This window comes from Mustela putorius, unplaced genomic scaffold, assembly GCF_011764305.1.
Source record: "Mustela putorius furo isolate JIRA1106 unplaced genomic scaffold, ASM1176430v1.1 tig00003901_pilon_pilon_pilon, whole genome shotgun sequence".
Taxonomy (NCBI): Eukaryota; Metazoa; Chordata; class Mammalia; order Carnivora; family Mustelidae; genus Mustela; species Mustela putorius.
Window position 1 is genome coordinate 17,420,613 of NW_025422049.1, and position 17,690 is coordinate 17,438,302.

The window sequence follows — 17,690 nt, forward strand, 5'->3', positions numbered from 1 at the left end:
AATTGCACTATTGGGTATTTACCCTAAAGATACAAATGTAGTGATCCGAAGGGGCACGTGCACCCGAATGTTTATAGCAGCAATGTCCACAATAGCCAAACTATGGAAAGAACCTAGATGTCCATCAACAGATGAATGGATCAAGAAGATGTGGTATATATACACAATGGAATACTCTGCAGCCATCAAAAGAAATGAAATCTTGCCATTTGCGACAACCTGGATGGAACTAGAGCGTATCATGCTTAGCGAAATAAGTCAAGCAGAGAAAGACAACTATCATATGATCTCCCTGATATGAGGAAGTGGTGATGCAACATGGGGGCTTAAGTGGGTAGGAGAAGAATAAATGAAAGAAGATGGGATTGGGAGGGAGACAAACCATAAGTGACTCTTAATCTCACAAAACAAACTGAGGGTTGCTGGGGGGAGGGGGTTTGGGAGAAGGGGGTGGGATTATGGACATTGGGGAGGGTATGTGCTTTGGTGAGTGCTGTGAAGTGTGTAAACCTGGTGATTCACAGACCTGTACCCCTGGGGATAAAAATATATGTTTATAAAAAATAAAAAATTAAAAAAAATGCCCATGTATACTAAGCAATTTAATAAGCCAGGTATATAAGCCAAGAGGAAAACCCTAAGAAAAACTCAAGCTTTCACTCTAGCTGATCTTCAAGCACAATATAAGGAGGGAGTGAAAGCCAAGGCAGAGTTGCAAATGTCCTGGTTAAGTGTTAAAGGAGTACCATAACACAGAGCCAAAGCACAGAAACAGATGATATTTTTTCTCCCTTTTCTTTTTTTCTTTTGTTCTCCTTTTCTCTCTCTCTTTTATTGGTTCCTGGCATTCAGAGAAATATGTATCAAAACACCATCTCAGCACAAGTTAAAGGAACACAGATTTTAGTACCACACATGACAAGGGATAGAGGCTCTGCATTGATTGTAAAAGTCACTAAACAAATGAATAACGGCAGCCCTCAACAATAAAAATGAGGAAACTCTGGTGAAGGGCAAAGTCTGATTTCCAGCTACCACATTTAAAATAATCTAATTCTGTTTTCAACCAAATATTACAAAGTAAAAGAAAAATGTAGTCTAAGAAAAAAAAATTGACAGAAATTATCACTGAGAAAGTCCAGATGCTGATCATTAGACAAAGACTTTATTTTTATATATTTCTTTCTCATTAAACTTTTGTTTTACTGGGTCTCAAAATTAAGTGACAGATTTTTGGTCAAGTTGTTTCCATCAAAAAGTACTGATTTTAAAAGCTAATAACTTAATGGGGTGCTTTGGTTGCTCAGTGGGTTAAGCCTCTGCCTTCGGCTCAGGTCATGATCTCAGGGTCCTGAGATGGAGTCCCGCATCAGGATCTCTGCTCAACAGGGAGACTGCTTCCCTCTCTCTCTGCCTGCTTCTCTGCCTACTTTTGATCTCTGTCAAATTTAAAAAAAAAAGATAAAAGCTAATAACTTAACATTGACCCCACACACAAAACAAATGGTCCACGAAAAATTCTCCTTTCCTTAAGGTTTTATGATGCACTGCCTTCAATAACCAATCTTTTACCATTAACTTAAATGGCCCATTGACACAAAGAGTTCTGAGACTGTTCTCCCACCACTGATTAAGACTGGGATGGCAGGTATTGGGGGTAATATTCATTTAGCCTGCTGAGATTTCTGGGCAGACTTGGTGACCTTGCCTACTCCAGCTGCCTTCTTGTCCACTGCCTTGATGACACCCACAGCCACTGTCTGTCTCATGTCACCAACAGTAAAATACCCCAGAGGAGGATAATACCCCAGAGAAGTTCTTAACACACATAGGCTTGCCAGGAACCCTAACCCTAACAATGGCAGCATCACTAGATTTCAAGAACTTTGCACTGTCTTCCAGCTTTTTTCCAGAGTAACAATCTTCCCCTTTAGCTTAGCAAACTTGCAAGCAATGTGAGCTGAGTGACAATCCAGCACAGGTACATATCCAGCACTGATTTGGCCTTGATGGTTCAGGATAACAAGCATCTTTGACAGATACATTCTTGACACTGAAACCCACATTGTGCCCAGGAAGAGCCTCCCTCAGAGTTTTGTGGTGCATTTCAACAAACTTTACTTCAGTTTTAACTTTTAGCATCAACTGGAGCAAAGGTGACTACCATGTCAGTTTTGAGGACACCAGTCTCCACTTGGGTCCACAGGGACAGTACCAATACCATCAATTCTGTAGATGTCCTGGAAGGGCAGATGCAAGGGCTTGTCAGTTGGATGAGCTGGTGGCAGAATGCAATCCAGAGCTTCAAGCAATGTGGTTCCACAGGCATTGCCATCTTTACCGGCGAATTTCCAGCCCTTGAACCAAGGCATATTAGCACTTGGCTCCAGCATGTTGTCACCATTCCAACCAGAAATTGGCACAAATGCTATTGTATCAGGATGGTAGCCAATTTTCCTAATGTGGGTGCTGACTTCCTTAACAATTTATTCATATTTCTTCTGGCTGTAGGGTGGCTCCGTAGAATCCATTTGTTAACACCAACAATTAACAATTAATCCAATTGTTAATATCAGTGTGTAAGCCTACTTATGAGTCTGCAGGTTCTTAGAGATACCTGCTTCAAATTCACTAACACCAGCAGCCACAATCAGGACAGCACAGGAAACCTGAGATTTACCTATAATCATGTTTTTGATAAAGTCTCTGTGTCCTGGGGCATCAATGATAATCACATAATACTTGTTGGTCTCAAATTTCCACAGGGAGATATCAATGGTGATATCACATTCATGTTCAGCTTTCAGTTTATCCAAGACCCAGGAATACTTAAAGGAGCCCTTGCCCATCTCAGCAACCTCCTTCTCAAATTTTTTAATAGTTCCTTTGTCGATTCCATCACATTTGTAGATCAGATGACTAGTAATGGTAGACTTGTCCAAATCAACAACTCCAATGATGACAATGTTGATATTAGTCTTTTCCTTTCCCATTTTGGTTTAGGTTTAGTAGCAGTTTTCATGACACCTGTGTTCTAATGGCAAACCCACTGTAAAAAAGCTAGACAAAGTCTTCAAAACAATTTTTTTAAAGATTTTATTTATTTATTTGACACAGAGAGACATAGTGAGAGAGGGAATACAAGCAGGGGGAGTGGGAGAAGGAGAAGCAGGCTACCTGCTGAGCAGGGAGCCAGAAGTGGGGCTCAATCTCAGGACCCTGGGATCATGACCTGAGCTAAAGGCAGACACTTAACAAATGAGCCACCCAGGTGCCCCTAAAACAACTGTTTTAAACATACTCAAAGACCTAAAGAAACCCATGGACCAAGAACTAAATAAAACCAGAAAAACAACATATGAACAAAAGGTAAATATCAACAAAGACATGGAAGTAAAAAGAGGAACCAGAAATTCTAGAGCTAAAAAGCACAATATTTGAGATGAAAACTTCAGTAAATGTGTTGAACATCAGATATCAGGAGGCAGAAGAAAAAGATCAATAAATCTGAAGATACAACAATTGATATTATCCAGTCTGAGTGGCAGAAAGAAAAGAATGGAGATAAATGAGCAGAGCCAGAAGACATGTGGGACACCATCAAGCTGAACAAAATATACACTTTAGAAGTACCCAAGAAAACAAAAAAGAATATTCAAATATTCTTTTTTAAAAGTATTTTTATTTATTTACTTATTTTGAGAAAGAGAGAGCACACATGAGGCAGGGTAGGAAGGGGCAGTGGAAGGGGGAGAAAGAGAATCTCAAACAGGCTCCACACTCAGCACAGAGCCTGATGTGGGGCTCAATCTCATGACCCTGAAATCATGACCTGAGCTGAAATCAAGACTCAGATGTTTAAGCAACTGAGCCATGCAGGTGCCCCTAAATATTTGTTCTAAGAATATTTTAAGAAATAGTAGCTACAAACTTCCCAAGTTTGATTATACATGAATCCATACATCCAAGAAGTTCAATGAACTCCAGGTAGGATAACTCAAAGAGATCCGAGACACATCCTAAACAAACTGTCAAAGACAAACACAAAGACAATCTATAAAGCTGCAAAAGAGATGCAACTCAACAGAAGAGATTTTTCAAAAGATTAACAGGTGATTTCTCATCAAAAACCATGGAAGCCAGAAGGCAGTGGAATGACATATTTAAGTACTAAATGTAAAAGAACACTGGAATTCAAGAATTGCTTATCTAGCAAAAACCATCCTTCAAAAATTAAGACATGCTTAGATAAATAAAACCTGAGGGTGTTCATTGCCAGTAGAACTGACTTACAAGAAATGTTAAAGGAATTTCTTCAAGCTGAAATGAAAGGACAGTAACTCAGAGCCTTAGGAACAAATAAAGATCTCTGGTAAAGGTAGTTATTTGGTAAATATAAAAGCCAGTATATTGTATTTTCAGTTTGTAACTCCTTTTTATTTCATATATAGTTTAAAAACCAAATGCATAAAAAGCAATTATAAATATATGTTACAGGGCACACAATGTATAAAGATGTAACTTGTGAGAAGACAATATGATATAAATTCAAATCAGATTGTTATAAATTTAGTAAACTAATTTTATTTTATTTTTTTAAAGAATTCATTTATGTGAGAGTGAGAGAGAGAGATAGCAAGGGATAAGAGCATGAGCAGCGGAGAAAGTGAGAAGCATGCTCCCCACTGAACAAGGAGCCTGACACAGGGCTTGATCCCAGGATCCTGGGATCATGACTTAAGCCAAAGGCAGACACTTAACTGACTGAACCACCAGGCACCCCAGTACATTAATTTTAATCCCCGGGGTGACTACTAAGAAAATATGTAAAAGGAATAAATAAAAGGGAATGAAGAGAGAATAAAAATGGTACAATACAAAAAATCTATTAAGCACAAAAGAATAAATGAATGGAGAAAATGAAAGGCAAAAAGGGTATAAGACATACAGAAAACAAATAGCAAAACAGCAATAGTAAATCCCTTTTATAAGTAACTATCTAAAATGTAAAGGAATTAAAATGTCCAATCAAAAGGCAGAGATTGGCAGAATGGATTGAAAGTTAAAAAAAGAAAAAAGATATTCCATGCAAATAATGACCAAAGGAGAAATAGGGGGGCTAGCTCTAATATCAAACAAACTGGAATTCAAGCCAAAACTTGTTACAAGACACAAAGAATGGCATTATATATACATATTTTAAGTTAATGCATCAATAATTTATAACAATTATAAACATACACAACAAACAAAAGATCCCCAAATATATAAAGCAAATACTGACAGACTTAGATAATTGTACAATAATAGTTGGGAAACTTCAGTAACTAAGTTTCCAACATGGACAAAACATCTAGACAGAATATTAGTAAGAAAACAGAGGTCCTGAACAATACCTTAAAACTAGACCTAAAAGACAAATATAGGACACTTCACTCTAGAGCAGAATACACATTCTTCTCAAGTGCACAGGGAACATTCTTCAAGATAGAACCTATACGGCCACAAAACCAGCCTCAATTAATATAAAAATACTGAAATCTTACAAATTATATTCTCCAACCACAATGGAATGAAGCTAGATTTCAATAAAAAGGAGAAAAACTTGACATGAAAATTAAACAATGCACCCTTAAACAACCAAAGGTCAAAGAAAAAAATCACAAAGGAAATTAGCAAACACTCAGAGAAGAACAAATATGAAAACACAACATACCACAACTTATGGAATGCAGTAAAGGGAGTGGTGACAGGGAAATTTATAGCAGTAAATGCCTACATTAAAAAGTAAGAAAGATCTTAATCAATCAGCAACCTACCTCTGCACCTTAGAAAAACCAGGAAAGAAAAGCAAACTAAACACAAAGCTAGGAGAAGGAAGTAAATTCTAAAAATTAAAGTGGAGATAAGTTATATAGAGAATAGAAAAACAGTGGAGAAAATCAATGAAACCAAAACTGGTTCTTTGGAAATATCCACAAAATCAACCAACCTTTATCTAGACTGAAAAATTAGAAAAGATGTAAATAATGGAAATAAATAATGAAAGATGTAACATTATTACCAACCTTACAAAAATAAAAAGGATTATAAGAGAATACTATAAATATTTGTACACTCAAAAAATTAGACAACTTAGATAAACAAATTCTTAAAAACAGACTATCAAAAATAATTCAAGAAGAAATAGAGATGGAACTAGAGAGTACTACGCTAAGCAAAATAAGTCAGAAAGAAAAATACCATATGATTTACTCTTATGTGGAATTTAAGAAACAAAATAAGAAAACATGGAGGGGGGGGAGAGAGAGAGGCAAGCCAAGGAACAGGCTCCTAACTATAGAGAACAAACTGATGGTCACCAGAGGGGAGGTGGATGAGGGGGTGGGTTACATAGGTGATAGAGATTAATGAGTACAGAGTATACTTGTTATGATGAGCACTAGGTGTTGAAGTGTTGAATCACTATATTGTATACCTGAAACTAACATTACACTGTATGCTTACTAATTGGAATTTAAATAAAAACTTTAAAAAATAGATGAATGGATAAAGAAGTGGTATATAGAATGAAATATTATAAGCCATAATAAAGTATGAGATCTTGCCATTTGTGTCAGTGTGTATGGACCTAGAGGATACTATGCTAAGTGAAGTATGTCAGAGAAAGACAAATACCATATGATTTCACTTATATGTGGAATCTAAAAAACAAATCAAGTGATCAAATAAAAGCACAAACAGACCCTTAAATACAGAGAAAAAACTAGCAGTTGCCAAAGGAGAGGTGAGGGGAATGGGCAAAATAGATAAAGGGGATTTAGGCATACAAACTTACAGTTATACATAAATCTCAGATATGAAAATAAGCATTAGGAATATACAATAATACTGTAAGAATGTATGATGACAAACAGTGACTACACTTACAGTGGTGACCATTGAATAATGTATAGAATTGTCAAATCACTATGTTGTACACCTGAAACGAAGATAACACCTTATGTGAATTATAGTTCAATAATTAAAGTAAAAAGAAAAAGATAATCTGAACAAGCTTATAACAAGTAAAGTCATTGAATCAGTAATTTAAAAAAAACCTCACAACAAAGTAAAGCCCACAATCACATAGCTTCACTGGTGAATTCTACCAAATATTTAAAGAAAATTGAATACCAATTCTTCTCAAACTCTTCCAAAAGTAGAAGGGGAGGTAATACAACCTAGCTCATTTTATGAAGCCAATATTATCCTGATACCAAAGCCAGGCAAAGACACTAAAGAAAATTACAGACCAATATTCCCCATAAAAAACAGATGCAAAAAAAATCTAAACAAAATACTAGCAAACTTAATTCAATAGTATACAAAAAGGCTTATACAACATGACCTGGTGAAATTTATCCCAGGAATGCAGGAGTGGCTCAACATAAGAAAATTAATTGATATAATAGGCCACATTACAGAACAAGGAGAAAAAAAAACCACATTAACAGAACAAGGAGGAAAAACCAAGTAATCATCTTAATTGATACAGAAACTACATATGACAAAGTCCAACACCCTTTCATGATAAATGCACTCAGAAATTAGGAATAAATGGAAACTTTCTTAACACGAAGAAAAGTATTCATGAAAAACTCACAGCTATCTCAATACTCAATGGTGAAAGATTGAAAGTTTTTCCTTCAAGATCAGGTGTAAGACAAGAATGCTTGCTTTCATTATTTCTATTCAAGGTGGTATCAGAAGCCTTTGGCAGCGTAATTAGGTAAGGAAAAGAAATAAAATACATTCAAATTTGAAAGGAAGAAGTAAAACTATGTCTGTTTCAGATGACATGACCCTCTCTATACAGAAAGTCTTGAAGAATTTACAAATAAAATATCAGAGCTAAAAAAAAAATGAGTTCAGTGAAGTCTTAGGGTACAAGATGAACACAAAAAATCAATTTTGTTTCTATATAATCGTAATGAAAAATCTGAAAAAGAAATTAAAAAAAAACAATTCAATTTGCAATACCAGCCAAAAGAATAAAGTATCTAGGAATAAATTTAACCAAGTAAAGGAAAGACATGTACAGAGAAAACACTAATGAAGGAAATTTGAAAAGACCTAACTAAGGGTGCCTGACTGGCAGAGTAGAGCCTGGTTCAGTTGGTAGAGCATGCAACTCTTGATCTCAGGGCTGTGAGTTCCAGCCCCACATTGAGGGTAGAGTTTCCTTTTAAAAAAAGGGGGAAAAAAAGACCTAAGTAAATGGAAAGACAACTTGTGTTCCTGAATGGAACAATATTAAGATGGCAACGTCACTGAAAGCAATCTACAGATTCAGCGAAATCCTTACAAAAAATCCAAGAGCCTTTTGAGCATAAATGGAAAAGTTGATCCTCAAATTCATATGGAATTGCTAGGGGCCCCAAATAGCCAAAATAATCTAGAAAAGGAAAAGAATTTTGGAGGAATCACACACTCCAATATCGAAAGTTACTACAAAACTATGGTTGGTACTGGCATAAGGACAAACAAATAGCTAGTGGAATAGAATTGAGAGTCCAGAAATAAACGCATACATCTATAGTGAATTGATTTTTGACAAGGGTTCCTAGACAATCCAGTGAGAAAATAATAGCTTCTTCAACAAATAGTGCTGGGACAACTAGATATTCACATGCAAAAAAAGAAAGTTGGATCTCTACCTCATGTCATTTACAAAAACTAATTCAAAATGGATCAATGATCTAAATATAAAATCTAAAACCATAAAAATTTTTTAAGAAATCACAGAAGTAAATCTTCATGTTAGATTTGACAATGAAATCTTAGATATGACACCACAAGATGAGCAACGAAAGAAAAAGGATAGACAAACTGGACTTCATGAAAACCTAAAACTTCTGTGCATAATAGGATATTATTAAGAAAGTAAAAAGATGACCTCCAGAATGGGAGAACATATTTGCAAATCATGTATCTGTTAAGTATCCAGAATATATATAGAAGTCTTATAACTCAACAAGAAAAAGACAAACAGTCCAATTAAAAAATAGGCAAAAGCCTTGAATAGACATTTTTCCAAAGATATAATAGGGAAAATGCACATGAAAAGATACTCAACATCATTAGTCATTAAAAAATACAAATCAAAACCATAATAAAGTAGTACTTCATTAACAAACCAAGATGGCCATAATATAATAATAGTAATAACAATAAAACAAACTAAAAACTGTTGGAAGGAGGTGGGGAAATTCAGATGCTCATACATTGCTGGTAGGAATTTAGAATGGGTCAGCCCCTGAAGAAAACAGTGTGGTGGCCCCTCAAAAAGATAGAATTACCATATGGCCCAGTAATTCTACTCCTAGGTATGTATCCCAAAGAACTGAAAACAGGTACTCAAATAAATATATATATGTATGTGTTCATAGCAGTGTTACTCACAATTGCTTAAAGGTAAACAGCCCAAATGTCCGTCAATGGATGTGTGGATAATCAAAATGTAGTATATTCATAAAATGAAATATTATTCAACCATAAAAAGGAATGAAGTACTGATAGATGATATGATGGGTATGAACCCCAAAAACATCATTCTAAGTGAAAGCAGCCAGCCACAAAATGTCACATAATATATTATTCCCTTTATATGAAATATCCAGAATAGGTTACATCTACAGAGATGGGATGTAGATTGGCAGTTTCTAGGGGCTGGGGGAGGGGGCTGGAAATAGGGAGAAACTGCTGAAGTATAAGGTTCTACTTTGGAGCAATAAAACTGTTTGTATCTAGATAAAGGTGGGGTGACTGCATAACACGGTGAATGTACTAATTGTCACTGAATTACTCATGTTAAATGGTTAATTTTAGGGGCGCCTGGGTGGCTCAGTGGGTTAAGCCTCTGCCTTCAGCTCAGGTCATGATCCCAGGGGCCTGGGATCAAGTCCTGCATTGGGCTCTCTGCTCAGCAGGGAGCCTGCTTCTCCTCATCTCTCTCTCTGTCTGTCTCTCTGCCTATTTGTGATCTCTCTCTCTGTCAAATAAATAAATAAAATCTTTAAAAAAAATTGGTTAATTTTATATTATGTAAATTCCACAATAATTTTTTAAAAGAAATGAACCAGGATCCTTATGTACTGTACACAAAATAACTCTAAATGGTTCAAAAGTTAAAAGCATCAAATATATAGAAGAAAAACAGATAAAATTGAAAACTTTCATGTAGTTAAAGGCTTCTTATACATGACACAAAAAGCGATAATGATAAAAGAAAAAACTGATAAACTGGACCTCATCAAAGTTTTAAAAAATCTGGGGCAAAAAATCTGGGTGGCTCAGTCGTTAAGTGTCTGCCTTCCTCTCAGATCATGATCCCAGGGTCCTGGGATGCAGCCCCACATCGGGCTCACTGCTCTGCGGGAAGCCTGCTTCTCCCTCTCCTACTCACCTTGCTTGTGTTCCCTCTCTTGCTGCGTCTGTTTCTGTCAAATAGATACAATCTTTAAAAAAAATTTTTTTTAATCTAATTGAAACATACTGTTAAGGAAAAGAAAATACAACCCACAGAATGGGGAAAATACTATGTGTGTGTGAGTGTATATGTGACAGAGTTTGTACTCAGAAAATAAAAACCTTCAATTTAAGAAGATAAGCAATACAATTTTTTTAAATAGGTGAAGATTACAGAAGACACTTCATAAAAGAAGACATATGAATGGTCAGTAACTACATGAACATATGTTCAACATCAGGAAAATCAAAATAAAACAAGATACCTCCTTATATCCACTAAGATGGCTATAATTAAAAGGATCCCATACACTGCTTGTGGGAATGTAAAATAGTATAATCACTTTGACAAATATTTCAGCAGTTTCTTGTAAAGTTAAATACATTACACACTCCTTTCCTTTGTATCTACCCAAAAGAAATGAAAAATATGTGTACAAAATGACTTGTACACAAACATTCACAGTAAAAGAGAGCAGAACAGTGGCCTCCAAAACAAAGACAGGGTAAGATTTTACTGGAAAGGGCTACAGGTGAACTTGGGGGTAATGAAGCTATTCCATACCTTAAATTGTGGGTATATACATTTGTCAAAATGCAGTAACTGTACAATTAAAATGGATGCAGTTTATTGTATGTGAACTACACTTCAAAAAAAGCTGATTTAAAACAAAATAGAAGGGAGAGGAGCCTGAATCCTGAATTGGGACTTGGACCTCTTCAGTAAGATTTCCACCGGCAACTCCCATGAGGGACGCTTCACTGAGGTCCCTGTCTGCGCCAAGGAATGCGGAGGCAAAACATTGTTGGAATAGCTAAGTTATTCACTTGTTCCCTTAAATTTACTAAATGGCATGTTGTATTTCCTGAAATATTCAAAGTATTTATTTAAATTCCCTTTGGGTAGAAAAGAACCCCTCAAATTAGTTTAGGAATAGTAAACTTACATATATGTAACAAAGATAGATAGATAGATAGATATACACACCAAAATACATACCCATACTTCAGTTATCTAAATATGTAGTTTCAACCCAATAAATAATTTAATAATTAAAAACCTTAAAAGCTTCCTAGGAAACCAAATTTCTCTAAGTAGTTTTAACAGTTCTCCCCTATAGCTAAAGATAAACCTACTTTCTTGTTGACCCTTAGTTTTAATTTTCTCTTTACAACTCCTTCGACTTCCCCATTTTCCTGTCTCTCTTTTGGTCCATTTCACCTCTAATCAGGTAACAATATTTAAGGAATTGTATTTTTTTTGAATATATCAAATATAGGTATATGCATTATTTAGCTGACATGTCTAGCCAATACCTTTAGGAATAAAGTGAAAAAAAAAAGTTCTTTTAAGTCATCTTTCCACTTTATGGTAAAGACCAAAGATAAAGAAAGATAATCAAAAAGGAAAAATACAAATTACAAAAATACAAAAATTACTATGCCTAAGGAAAGGCAATTAGATTTCACTGAATTATTTTAAAAGAGACTACAGATCCTATGGAAAATCATAGTTATCACTTATTTAACACAATGTGGTACACATTAAGACACTTTAGGTTAGTACTAGCTTAATTAGTAGGTGGAACAGTCATGACTTAAACTAAGTCTGATGCCAACAATCATGCTCTAAAACAAACCATTACCCTATTCCAATATAGTAACTTTAAAGCCAACTACTGCAGGGGCTCTGTACTCCCACAAAAAGAGAGGAATTTGTTCTACCTACTGCAAACAACAAAATGCTAAAGCAGTCCATCATTCTAATTCCAAGTGTTCAGAATAAACTATCTGAGCATTCTCTCTACCCCAGTTCTCAAGTGTAACCTAACTTCCAAATCCTGCTCTTTCCATAATCTCCAGTGATAAAGTGCTACATTAAAGCAAGGAGAAGGAGCAAAATGTGCCTCCCACACTACACTTTGACTACCTGAAAAAGGAATGACAGAGAAATGTGTAGAATCTTTAAAGATGGATATAACATGCCTAATAGCATGCCACTCTCACTGTACACAGCTGCATTCACCTGTACCCTTTTCTGGACAAAATTAGAAAATTTACATTCTCTTAGCAATATAAATCCTAAAAGTGTATCTTCCTTCCACAACACTGTCTCTTCAGGATAGGTTGTGGAGTTAACTCTTAATGACTGAAGTTGACAATTTTCTTTCTTAGGGAAATTATAACTTGGGGACAGGTATAGGGACAGCAACAGGAAATATGATTCAGTATTTCCAATCAATATTGGGAAAAAGCATAGTTAACTATTTAAAATTATTTCATGAAGGCTTTGGAATAAATTATAGAACTTACAAGTAATTAAAAACCAAGACACTTTCTTGAAATGTTTATTAAAGAGTTTTGACATATTTTATAAATTCTAAATATTCCTAGGTCAATCACAAAATACTCATTAAAACATAAAGATCTGGAATTCTTTTTTTTTTTTTAAGTAGGCTCCACCCCTAGTGTGGAGCCCAGTGCAGGGCTTGATCTTACAACCCTGAGATCAAGACCTAAGCTGATATCAAGAGCTGGATGCTCAACCAACTGAATTGCCCAGGCACCCCTGAAATTCTTTTTTTAACCAGGAAGGAATTTGTATTTTATAGAAATTTCTCTGTCAATTTATCTAGAGATTTTGGGTACATCCACAAAAACCTAAAATAAAAAATAGGTTTCATACATGTATTACATATTTTGCTTCAAATATAGTGAAAAGGTTGGATCCAGCATTCAAAATATCATTTTTTTAATTTTATTTTTTCAGTGTTCCAGGATTCATTATTTATGCACCACACCCAGGGCGCCATGCAATACATGCCCTCCTTAATGCCCACCACCAGGCTCACTTTTTTTAGTACTGACAAAGTAAAAGTGGAAAGGTATTTGTTACTAGGAAAAAGATAAGGAGAATAAGTGTACACTTTGTATGAAAGAGTTCAAATTAAAGATGACTCATCTTCATTGTGTTCAATGACAGAGTTATTACTGGTATTAGGTTATTGTGTCATCCTCTGGAATTTTTTACTATAAAAAAGACCCACTGAAGTTCTATTTTAGAAAAGCAGATAAAGGAAAACTCTAAAATTGACCTGAAATGTTTATTAAAATAATAAAATCCTGTTTTAGTTTCTTTCATTAGTTACCTGTATTTTTTTCCTTTAATAGTGATGGCATGAAAATAGTTACCTGTAAAAAGTTTTTCAATTGTTTAAATCCAAAAATGTTGAAATACACAGCTGTAAACTAATATTCAATATTTCTTAACATTTTTATTGCAAAATCAAATATTTACTATAGAGAAGTGAGGAAATACAGATAAGGAAAAAAATTTAAATTTCACTATCATCCTCTTAAGTCTTTTTTCTCCATTTAATTTTGAATAAACATTTATCATGGAGATGGAACATTAGGCCCTTGAGTATTCCACCCAAAATGAACCAAGTTAATATCCCTATGAGTACACATTTCCATTAATTGTGATTTAAAGAGAACCTATGTCTATACTCTTGTTTTCTATAACAATTTACATTTCTACTAATGTTTACACCCAATAAAAGTCTTTACAGAATTTTTAAGTACTATGAGGTAAGAATACCAATGAAAAACTGGACGTAAGAAAGACTGAGAAAAAGGTTATCATCTGAAATAATTTAGTCCCTTTTGCCTCTTGAATATTTTCAGTTTTGTTCAGATTAAATCAGGACCTGATTTTAAAACGAAGTCTGGGTATGCTAAGTGAAACAAAATTAGACAAAGCCAAGTTCTATATCATTTCACTTAAATTGTTACCTATTAAAAAAAAAGGAATAAACAAACAAAAAGCAGAATCAGACCTATAAATACAAAGAACAAACTGACAGTTGCTAGAGGAAAAGATGGTGGGTGATGGCCAAAATGGGTGAAGGGAAGTGGGAGATACAGGCTTCCAGTTATGGAATGAGTAAGTCATGAGAATAAAAGGTGCAGCATAAGAAATATAGTCAATGGTGTTGCAATAGCATTGCATGGTAACACATGGTAGCTATGCTTATGAGCAAATCATAACCATTTAAGAGTTGCTAGACCACTATGTTGTATATCTGAAACAAATGTAACATTGTGTGTCAACTATATTCAAATAAAAACAAACAAAGCCTGGGTAAATAATATTTATGATACCTCTTAAAAATCAGAAGAACTTAATTTTGAACTCACCTTTGTTTTTTAGCATATTGACAAATTCAAATTGTAATTCTTAAACCATCTGGAGAAAAAAATTTTCCCTTTCTATATCGGTGTATCATGGAATACAGGGAATAAAAATGAGAATATAGATGTGAAAATCTATCAGGAAACTGATAAGTTTATGAGCCCATGTTTTTTATATAAAGGTTGTCAATCTACAAATTCAAATGTGTCAGTCATATTAGTCAGGAAAACAAAGCCAAGCCCCTGAAGAGGAACCTCTTTTCCAGCCTCTAAGAAAGGTGACCTTTTTCAGTTTAGTCTCATTTGTTATTTTACAGCATTAGTCTGTGGTTTTTTCCATTATACAGTATACACAAATGAAGGCATGAAGGCAGTGATAAGGTCTAACGAGCTTGTGACATAACAAAAAGAAGTCTTCATTGCAACTGTGGAGAAAAATGAAATGCCCAAACAGGCTGTAAAAGATAAGCGAGCAAACAGAACAGAGAGGTGACAGCAAAAAATGAATTTATCCACTATTAACCAAATTACTATAAACTGAGTATACTCACTCTGAAGTAAAAGTATCTTTAAAAATTAAAAATCCAGGAACTGACCATAAGAACTAGGAAAAAAAGCTGTTATTTTTCTTCCATAATGTATCCAGCATTTCCAGGGAGCAAGGGGAATGGGAGATGGGGAAATCCAAAACCTATGGAGATAAATTTTGCCAGACAGTGGAAACTTTCAACATACAAGCGGAAGAAAATGTATAGCTTATTTTACAAATCACAACATAAAAAGAATTGACTCTAATTTTGAAAGAAAACAATGAAAATTAACATGACCTCAAAGCTAAGGCAAATTGTCTCATTAATCGCCAGCTAGGAAAACTACTCAGAAGAGATACTAAAGCTTAATAAATGCTTCACATTTCAAAAGACTTCCTGAAACTAAATTAATTCAAAATGGGTAAGGCAATTTCCTACAGGGTCATTGTTCAAGCATTTCTCCTTACAAAGTCAAAATGAAGGGGGCGCGTGGGTGGCTCAGTGGGTTAAGGCCTCTGCCTTAGGCTCAGGGCATGATCCCAGGGTCCTGGAATTGAACCCCACATCGGGCTCTCTGCTCCGTGGGGAGTCTTCTTCCTTCTCTCTCTGCCTGCCTCTCTGCCTACTTGTGATCTCTGTCAAATAAATAAATAAAATATTTTTTAAAAATGAAGTAAGGTAGAAAGAGTCTTCCTCACTTCAAAATAAATGTATTTTTTAAATGTTTTTATCAATTACTAAATCTAAGACCTTATTATAGCTGAATTCATTCTTTCCTACATTATCAAAGAGAAATACAACAGTTAGACTAGAAAAACTATCATAATGATCCTAGTTTCTCTTCCCTTAAACTTCAAAGGCAAGATCAGAAATATCTCTCCATCCTATGATTAAAAGGATATTCTGGGTATGAGAAAATTAATTAATCCTAAAAATTTTACTTCCCATTAATTATATGAAAGGCTTTCTGCCAGATGATGTGAAGTACAGAAGAAACAGAAAATGATCATTGCTCTTGAGGTAACTCTTATAATATAGGTTTAGACAGATATATAGATGGATAGATATGTAGGCAGAGAAATAAGTATATAGATGACAATATCTAATTTTAGAAGTCTTCGCAAAGAAAATAATCTGAAATATAAATAATTTTGTTTAAAAATGTTAACAGCAGTGTTAAAAAATATAAGTAGGCTATGTTGGAACAATTGTTATTGGACTTGCCCTCTTGCCATAAACTACTGTAAAACTATAAAATATGTGAAATAAATATTTTCAGACATTGGGAACAGTTGGCAAAGACTGGTCTCAACGCTTACTTTATACTTTCTCCTGAAGGAGAATATAACTATAAACAATAATATAAAGGGTAAAAAAGAGTGCAGAGTAGAATAAAAGAAGTAAATCTATCTTAATTCACAAAAGACATAATGACATTTGCAGGTAATTCTAAGCAATCCATAAAAGAGCTATCAGACATATTAAAATAATTTTTAGCAAGATCATAGCATACAAGTCAATAAACTGTATTTCTATATGAAATATAGAAATATATAAGACATCAATTTCTCCACCAAACGATTTGTAGATTAAACACAATCCCATTCAAAATTCGGAGTTTTACTCCTTTGAGTTGAGAGCCTAATTATAAAAGTTATACAGAAATACAAAAGAGGATTAGGAGGAGAAGAAAGAGAGGAGGAGAGGAAGAGAAGGAGGAGAAAGAAGTAAACCAAAAATTTGAAAAAGAACAAATTTGGAGAATTTGCACCACATGATTTTTAACTTTTTCAGTGTTCTGAAATTCATTGTTCATGCACCACACCCAGTGCTCCATGCAGTACATGCCCTCCTTAATAACCACCAACATGCTCACCCATCCCCCACCTCTATCCCCTCCAAAACCCTCAGTTTGCTTCCAAGAGTCCACAGTCTCTCATGGTTCCTCTCCTTCTCTGATTTCCCCCAATTCACTTTTCCTTTCCTGATCCTAATGTCCTCCATGTTATTCCTTATGTTCTATAAGTAAGTGAAACCATATGATAATTGACTTTCTCTGCTTCACTTATTTCACTCTGCACCATGTGATTTAAGTCCTTATTATAAAACTATACTAATGACGATAGTGTGATATCAGCTTAAGAATATACATACAGGTTGAAAGAACAGATTAGAGTCCAAAAATAGACCCACACATACATGGTTAGTAGATGTTCAACAAAGGTACCAAGGTAATTCAACTGGGGAAGGGACCATCTTTTCAATAAATGGTGCTAGAACTAGTTAAACAAATGGGGAAAAAAGTGAACCAGTAAGTATTCTTACCAAATACTGTACACCAAATAACTAAATGAGTCAAATGCTGAAACTATAAAAGCAAATTTTAGAAGAAAACGTGACAGAAAATCCTGATCGCTTTGGGGGTACTGAAAGATTTCTTATAAAGAACACAGTCGT

The 17,690-nt window shown here is 34.7% G+C and overlaps 1 protein-coding gene and 1 pseudogene across 4 annotated transcripts in view; both read right to left on the reverse strand.

Moving 5' to 3' along the window:
- The window catches only part of COL4A5 (collagen type IV alpha 5 chain), a 255,574-nt gene that overhangs the window by 217,475 nt on the left and 20,409 nt on the right, over window positions 1-17,690 (reverse strand). The window lies entirely within an intron of this gene.
- LOC106007465 lies at window positions 1,383-3,113 on the reverse strand (annotated as a pseudogene).